The sequence below is a fragment of the Bubalus bubalis genome, chromosome 7 (assembly GCF_019923935.1).
Source record: "Bubalus bubalis isolate 160015118507 breed Murrah chromosome 7, NDDB_SH_1, whole genome shotgun sequence".
Lineage (NCBI taxonomy): Eukaryota > Metazoa > Chordata > Mammalia > Artiodactyla > Bovidae > Bubalus > Bubalus bubalis.
The window spans coordinates 59,580,531-59,587,464 of NC_059163.1; positions in this window are offsets into that span (position 1 = coordinate 59,580,531).

A 6,934-nucleotide genomic window follows, 5' to 3' on the forward strand; every position below is an offset into this window, starting at 1 on the left:
ATTTGTCTATATTTCTGTTTTTGTGCCAGTACCATACTCTCTTGATGACTCTAGCTTTGTAGTATAATCTGAAGTCAGAAAGGTTGATTCCTCCAGCTCCATTATTCTTTCTCAAGACTGCTTTGGCTATGCAGGGTCTTTTGTGTTTCCATATGAATTGTGAAATTTTTTGTTCTAGTTCTATGAAAAATGCCATTGGTAATTTGACAGGGATAGCATTGAATCTGTAGATTGCATTTGGTAGTATAGTCATTTTCACAATATTGATTCTTCCTACCCAGGAACATGGAATATCTCTCCATCTGTTTATGTTGTCTTTGATTTCGTTCATTGCTGCTGCTGCTGCTGCTAAGTTGCTTCAGTCGTGTCCAACTCTGTGCGACCCCATAGACAGCAGCCCACCAGACTCCCTGTCCCTGGCATTCTCCAGGCAAGAACACTGGAGTGGGTTGCCATTTCCTTCTCCAATGCATGAAAGTGAAAGTGAAAGTGAAGTCACTCAGTTGTGTCCGACTCTTAGCAACCCCATGGACTGCAGCCTACTAGGCTCCTCTGTCCATGGGATTTTCCAGGCAAGATTACTGGAGTGGGGTGCCATTGCCTTCTCTTTTCTTTCATTCAGTTCAGTACAGTTCAGTTCAGTTACTCAGTTGTGTCCGACTCTTTGCAACTCCATGAATTGCATCATGCCAGGCCTCCCTGTCCATCACCAACTCCCGGAGTTCACTCAGACTCACATCCATTGAGACAGTGATGCCATCCAGCCAGTGATGCCATCCAGCCATCTCATCCTCTGTCGTCCCCTTCTCCTACTGCCCCAATCCCTCCCTGCATCAGGGTCTTTTTCAATGAGTCAACTCTTCGCATGAGGTGGCCAAAGTACTGGAGTTTCAGCTTTAGCATCATTCCTTCCAAAGAAATCCCAGGGCTGATCTCCTTTAGAATGGACTGGTTGGATCTCCTTGTAGTCCAAGGGACTCTCAAGAGTCTTCTCCAACACCACAGTTCAAAAGCATCAATTCTTCGGTGCTCAGCCTTCTTCACAGTCCAACTCTCACATCCATACACGACCACAGGAAAAACCATAGCCTTGACCAGACAAACCTTTGTTGGCAAAGTAATGTCTCTGCTTTTGAATATGCTGTCTAGGTTGGTCATAACTTTCCTTCCAAGGAGTAAGCGTCTTTTAATTTCATTGCTGCAGTCACCATCTGTAGTGATTTTGGAGCCCAGAAAAATAAAGTCTGACACTGTTTCCACTGTTTCCCCATCTATTTCCCATGAAGTGGTGGGACCGGATGCCATGATCTTCGTTTTCTGAATGTTGAGCTTTTAGCCAACTTTTTCACTCTCCACTTTCACGTTCATCAAGAAGCTTTTGAGTTCCTCTTCACTTTCTGCCATAAGAGTGGTGTCATTTGCATATCTGAGATTATTGATATTTCTCCCGGCAATCTTGATTCCAGCTTGTGTTTCTTCCAGTCCAGCGTTTCTTATGATGTACTCTGCATATAAGTTAAATAAGCAGGGTGACAATATACAGCCTTGACGTACTCCTTTTCGTATTTGGAACCAGTCTGTTGTTCCATGTCCAGTTCTAACTGTTGCTTCCTGACCTGCATACAGATTTCTCAAGAGGCAGATCAGGTGGTCTGGTATTCCCATCTCTTTCAGAATTTTCCACAGTTTATTGTGATCCACACAGTCAAAGGCTTTGGCATAGTCAAGAAAGCAGAAATAGATGTTTTTCTGGAACTCTCTTGCTTTTTTGATGATTCAACCAGTGTTGGCAATTTGATCTCTGGTTCCTCTGCCTTTTCTAAAACGAGCTTGAATATCAGGAAGTTCACAGTTCACATATTGCTGAAGCCTGGCTTGGAGAATTTTGAGCATTACTTTACTAGCATGTGAGATGAGTGCAATTGTGCAGTAGTTTGAGCATTCTTTGGCATTGCCTTTCTTTGGGATTGGAATGAAAACTGACCTTTTCCAGTCCTGTGGCCCCTGCTGAGTTTTCCAAATTTGCTGGCATATTGAGTGTAGCACTTTCACAGCATCATCTTTCAGGATTTGGAATAGCTCAACTGGAATTCCATCACCTCCACTAGCTTTGTTCATAGTGATGCTTTCTAAGGCCCACTTGACTTCACATTCCAGGATGTCTGGCTCTAGGTCAGTGATCACACCATCGTGATTATCTGGGTCGTGAAGATCTTTTTTGTACAGTTCTTCTGTGTATTCTTGCCATCTCTTCTTAATATCTTCTGCTTCTGTTAGGTCCATACCATTTCTGTCCTTTATCGAGCTCATTTTTGCATGAAATGTTCCTTTGGTATCTCTGATTTTCTTAAAGAGATCCCTAGTCTTTCCCATTCTGTTGTTTTCCTCTATTTCTTTGCATTGATCGCTGAAGAAGGCTTTCTTATCTCTTCTTGCTATTCTTTGGAACTCTGCATTCAGATGTTTATATCTTTCCTTTTCTCCTTTGCTTTTCACTTCTCTTCTTTTCACAGCTATTTGTAAGGCCTCCCCAGACAGCCATTTTGCATTTTTGCATTTCTTTTCTATGGGAATGGTCTTGATCCCTGTCTCCTGTACAATGTCACGAACCTCATTCCATAGTTCATCAGGCACTCTATCTATCAGATCTAGGCCCTTAAATCTATTTCTCATTTCCACTGTACTCATTAGTGTCTTATAATTTTCTGTGTACAGTTCTTTTGTCTCCTTAGGTAGGTTTATTCTTAGATACTTAATTCTTTTTGTTGCAATGGTGAATGGGATGGATTCCTTAATTTCACATTCTGATTTTTCATTGTTAGTGTATAGAAATGCAAGTGATTTCTGTGTATTGATTTTGTATCCTGCAACTTTGCTAAATTCACTGATTAGTTCTAGTAATTTTCTGATACTATCTTTAGGGTTTTCTATGTATAGTGTCATGTCTTCTGCAAACAGTGAGAGCTTTACTTCTTATTTTCCAATCTGAATTCCTTTTATTTCTTTTTCATCTCTGATTTCTGTAGCTAGGACTTCCAGAACTATATTGAATAATAGTGGTGAAAGTGGATACCCTTGTTTTGTTCCTGTTCTTAGTGGGGCATGCTTTCAGTTTTTCACCATTGAGAATAATGTTTGCTGTAGGCTTATCATATATGGCCTTTACTATGTTGAGGTAGGTTCCTTCTATGCCCATTTTTTGAAGAGTTTTAATCATAAATGGGTGGTGAATTTTGTCAAAGGCTTTTTCTGCATCTATTGAGATTATCATATGGTTTTTATCTTTCAATTTGTTTATATGGTATATCACATTGATTGTTTTGAGTATATTGAAGAATCCTTACATCCCTGAAATAAACCCAACTTGATCATGGTGTATGATTTTGTTGTGTTGCTGAATTCTGTTAGCTAAAATTTTGTTGAGGATTTTTGCATCTATGTTCATCAATGATATTGGCTTATAGTTTTCTTTTTGTGTGTTGTCTTTGTCTGGTTTTGGTATCAGGGTGATGGTGGCCTCGTAGAATGAGTTTGGAAGTGTTTCTTCCTCTGAAATTTTTTGAAAGCGTTTTAGAAGGATAGGCATTAGCTCTTCTCTAAATGTTTGATAGAATTCTCCTGTGAAGCCATCTGGTCCTGGGCTTTTCTTTTTTGGGAGATTTTTGATCACAGCTTCAATTTCAGTGCTTGTAATTGGGTTGTTCATAATTTCTATTTCTTCCTGGTTCAGTCTTGGAAGACAGAACTTTTCTAAGAATCTGTCCATTTCTTCCAGGTTATCTGTTTTATTGCCATATAGTTGTTCGTAATAGTCTCTTTTAATCCTTTTTATTTCTGCATTGTCTGTTGTAACTTCTCTTTTTTCATTTATAATTTTGTTGATTTGATTCTTCTCTCTTTTTTTCTTGATGAGTCTGGCTAAAGGTTTGTCAATTTTGTTTATCTTCTCAAAGAACCAGGTTTTAGGTTTACTAATCTTTACTATTGTTTCTTTCATTTATTTTTCACTTATTTCTGCTTGGATCTTTATGATTTCTTTCCTTCTAGTAATTTTGGGGGAGGTGTTGTTCTTTTTCCAGTTGTTTTAGGTGTAAGATTAGGTTGTCTATTCGATGTTTTTCTTGTTTCTTGAAGTAGGATTGTATTGCTATAAACTTCCATCTTAGAACTGCTTTTGCTGCTTTCCCTAGGTTTTGAGTTGTTGCTTTTTCATTGCCATTTGTTTCTAGAAATTTTTTTATTTCCCTTTTGATTTCTTCAGTACCCTGTTGGTTATTTAGAAATGTGTTGTTTAATCTCCAAGTGTTTGTGTTTCTTACAGTTTTTTTCCTTGTAAATGATATCTAGTCTCATAGCATTGTGGTTGGAGAAGATGCTTGATACAATTTCAATTTTCTTAAATTTACTGAGCTTTGATTTGTGACCCAAGGTGTGGTCTATCCTGAAGAATGTTCCAATTGCACTTGAGAGGAAGGTGTATTCTTCTGCATTTGGATGGAATGTCCTGGAGATATCAACGAGATCCATCTCATCTAATGTATCATTTAAGACTTGTGTTTCCTTATTAATTTTCCATTTTGATGATCTGCCCATTGGTGTGAGTGAGGTGGTAAAGTCTCCTACTATTATTGTGTTACTGTCAGTTTCTCCTTTTATGTCTGTTAGTGTTTGTCTTATGTATTGCGGAGCTCCTATGTTGCTGCTGCTGCTGCTAAGTCACTTCAGTCGTGTCCGACTCTGTGTGACTCCATAGACAGCAGCCCACCAGGCTCCCCTGTCCCTGGGATTCTCCAGGCAAGAACACTGGAGTGGGTTGCCATTTCCTTCTCCAATGCATGAAAGTGAAAAGTGAAAGTGAAGTTGCTCAGTCGTGTCCAACTCAGCAACCCCATGGACTGCAGCCTACCAGGCTTTTCTGCCCATGGGAGTTTCCAGGCAAGAGTACCGGAGTGGGTTGCCATTGCCTTCTCCTGCTCCTATGTTGGGTGCATAGATATTTACCATTGTTATGTCTTCCTCTTGGTTTGATCCCTTGATCATTATGTAGTGACCTTCCTTATCTCTTGTAATCTTCTTGAAGTTCTATTTTGTCTGATATGAGGATTACTACTCCAGCTTTCTTTTGCTTCCCATTTGCATCAAATATATTTTTCTAGCCTCTCACTTTCAGTCTATATGTGTCTTGAGGTCTGAAGTGGGTTTCTTGTAGACAGCATATATAGGGGTCTTGTTTTTATGTCCATTCAGCCAGTCTGTGTCTTTTGGTTGGAGCATTTAATCCATTTACATTTACAGTAATTATTGATACATATGTTTCTGTTGCCATTTTCTTAATTGTTTGGGATTGATTTTGTAGATCTTTTTTCTTCTGTTGTATTTCTTGACTGTATAAGTCCATTTAACATTTGTTGTTAGCTGGTTTGATGGTACTGAATTCTCTTAACTTTTGCTTGTCTGAAAAGCTTGTTATTTCTCCATCAATTTTGAATGAGATCCTTGCCAGGTACAGTAATCTTGGTTGTAGATTTTGCCCTTCCAGTACATTAAATATATCCTGTCATTCCCTTCTGGCCTGCAGACTTTCTGCTGAAAGATCAGCTGTTAAGTGTATGGGGTTTCCCTTGTATGTTACTTGTTGCTTCTCTGTTGCTGCTTTTAATTTTTCTTCTTTGTGTTTAGTCTTTGTTAGTTCTATTACTATGTGTCTTGGTGTGTTTCTCCTTGGGTTTATCCTGTATGGGACTCTTTGTGCCTCTTGGACTTCATTGACTATTTCCTTTTCCATGTTGGGGAAATTTTCAACCATAATCTCTTCAAAAATTTTCTCATACACTTTTTTTTTTCCTCTTCTTCTTCTGGGATCCCTATAATTCGAATGTTGGTGCATTTGATATGGCCCCAGAGGTCTCTGAGACTATCCTCAGCTCTTTTCAGCCTTTGTAATTTATTCTGCTCTTCAGAAGTTATTTCCACCCTTTTATCTTTCAGCTCACTGAAAGATATCTGCTTCAGATATTCTGCTATTGATTCCTTTTAGAGTATTTTTAATTCTAGTAACTGTGTTGTTTGTCTCTGTATGTTTATTCCTTAATTCTTCTAGGTCTTTGTTAATTGATTCTTGTATTGTCTCCATTTTGTTTTCAAGGTTTTTGATCATCTTTACTATCATTATTCTAAATGCCTTTTCAGGTAGTTTGCCTATTTCCTCTTCATTTATTTGGACTTCTGTGTTTCTAGTTTGTTCCTTCATTTGTGTAGTATTTCTCTGCCTTTTCATTTTTTTTTTTTTTTTTAAGTTACTATGTTTGAGGTCTCAGGTAGTTTGCCTATTTCCTCTTCATTTATTTGGACTTCTGTGTTTCTAGTTTGTTCCTTCATTTGTGTAGTATTTCTCTGCCTTTTCATTTTTTTTTTTTTTTTAATTTACTGTGTTTGAGGTCTCCTTTCCCAGGCTTTAAGGAAAGTTGAATTCTTTCAAGGAAAGTTGAATTCTTTCCTTGAAGAAGGTTGAATTCTTTCTTCCTTTTGGTGTCTGCCCTCCTAAGATTGGTCCAGTGGTTTGTGTGAGCTTCATTTAGGGTGAGATTTGTGCTGAGTTTTTGTTTGTTTGTTTTTCCTCTGATGGGCAAGGCTGAGTGAGGTGGTAATCCTGTCTGCTGATGATTGGGTTGGTATTTTTGTTTTGTTTTGTTGTTTAGATGAGGTGTCCTGCACAGGGTGCTACTGGTGATTGGGTGGTGCAGGGTCTTGTATTCAAGTGGTTTCCTTTGTGTGAGCTCTCACTGTTTGATACTCCGCAAAGAGTCAGACATGACTGAGCAACTGAACTGAACTGAACTGAGGGTTAGTTCTCTGGTAGTCTAGGGTCTTGGAGTCAGTGCTCCTACTCCAAGGCTCAGGGCTTGATCTCTGGTGAGGAATGAAGATTCCACAA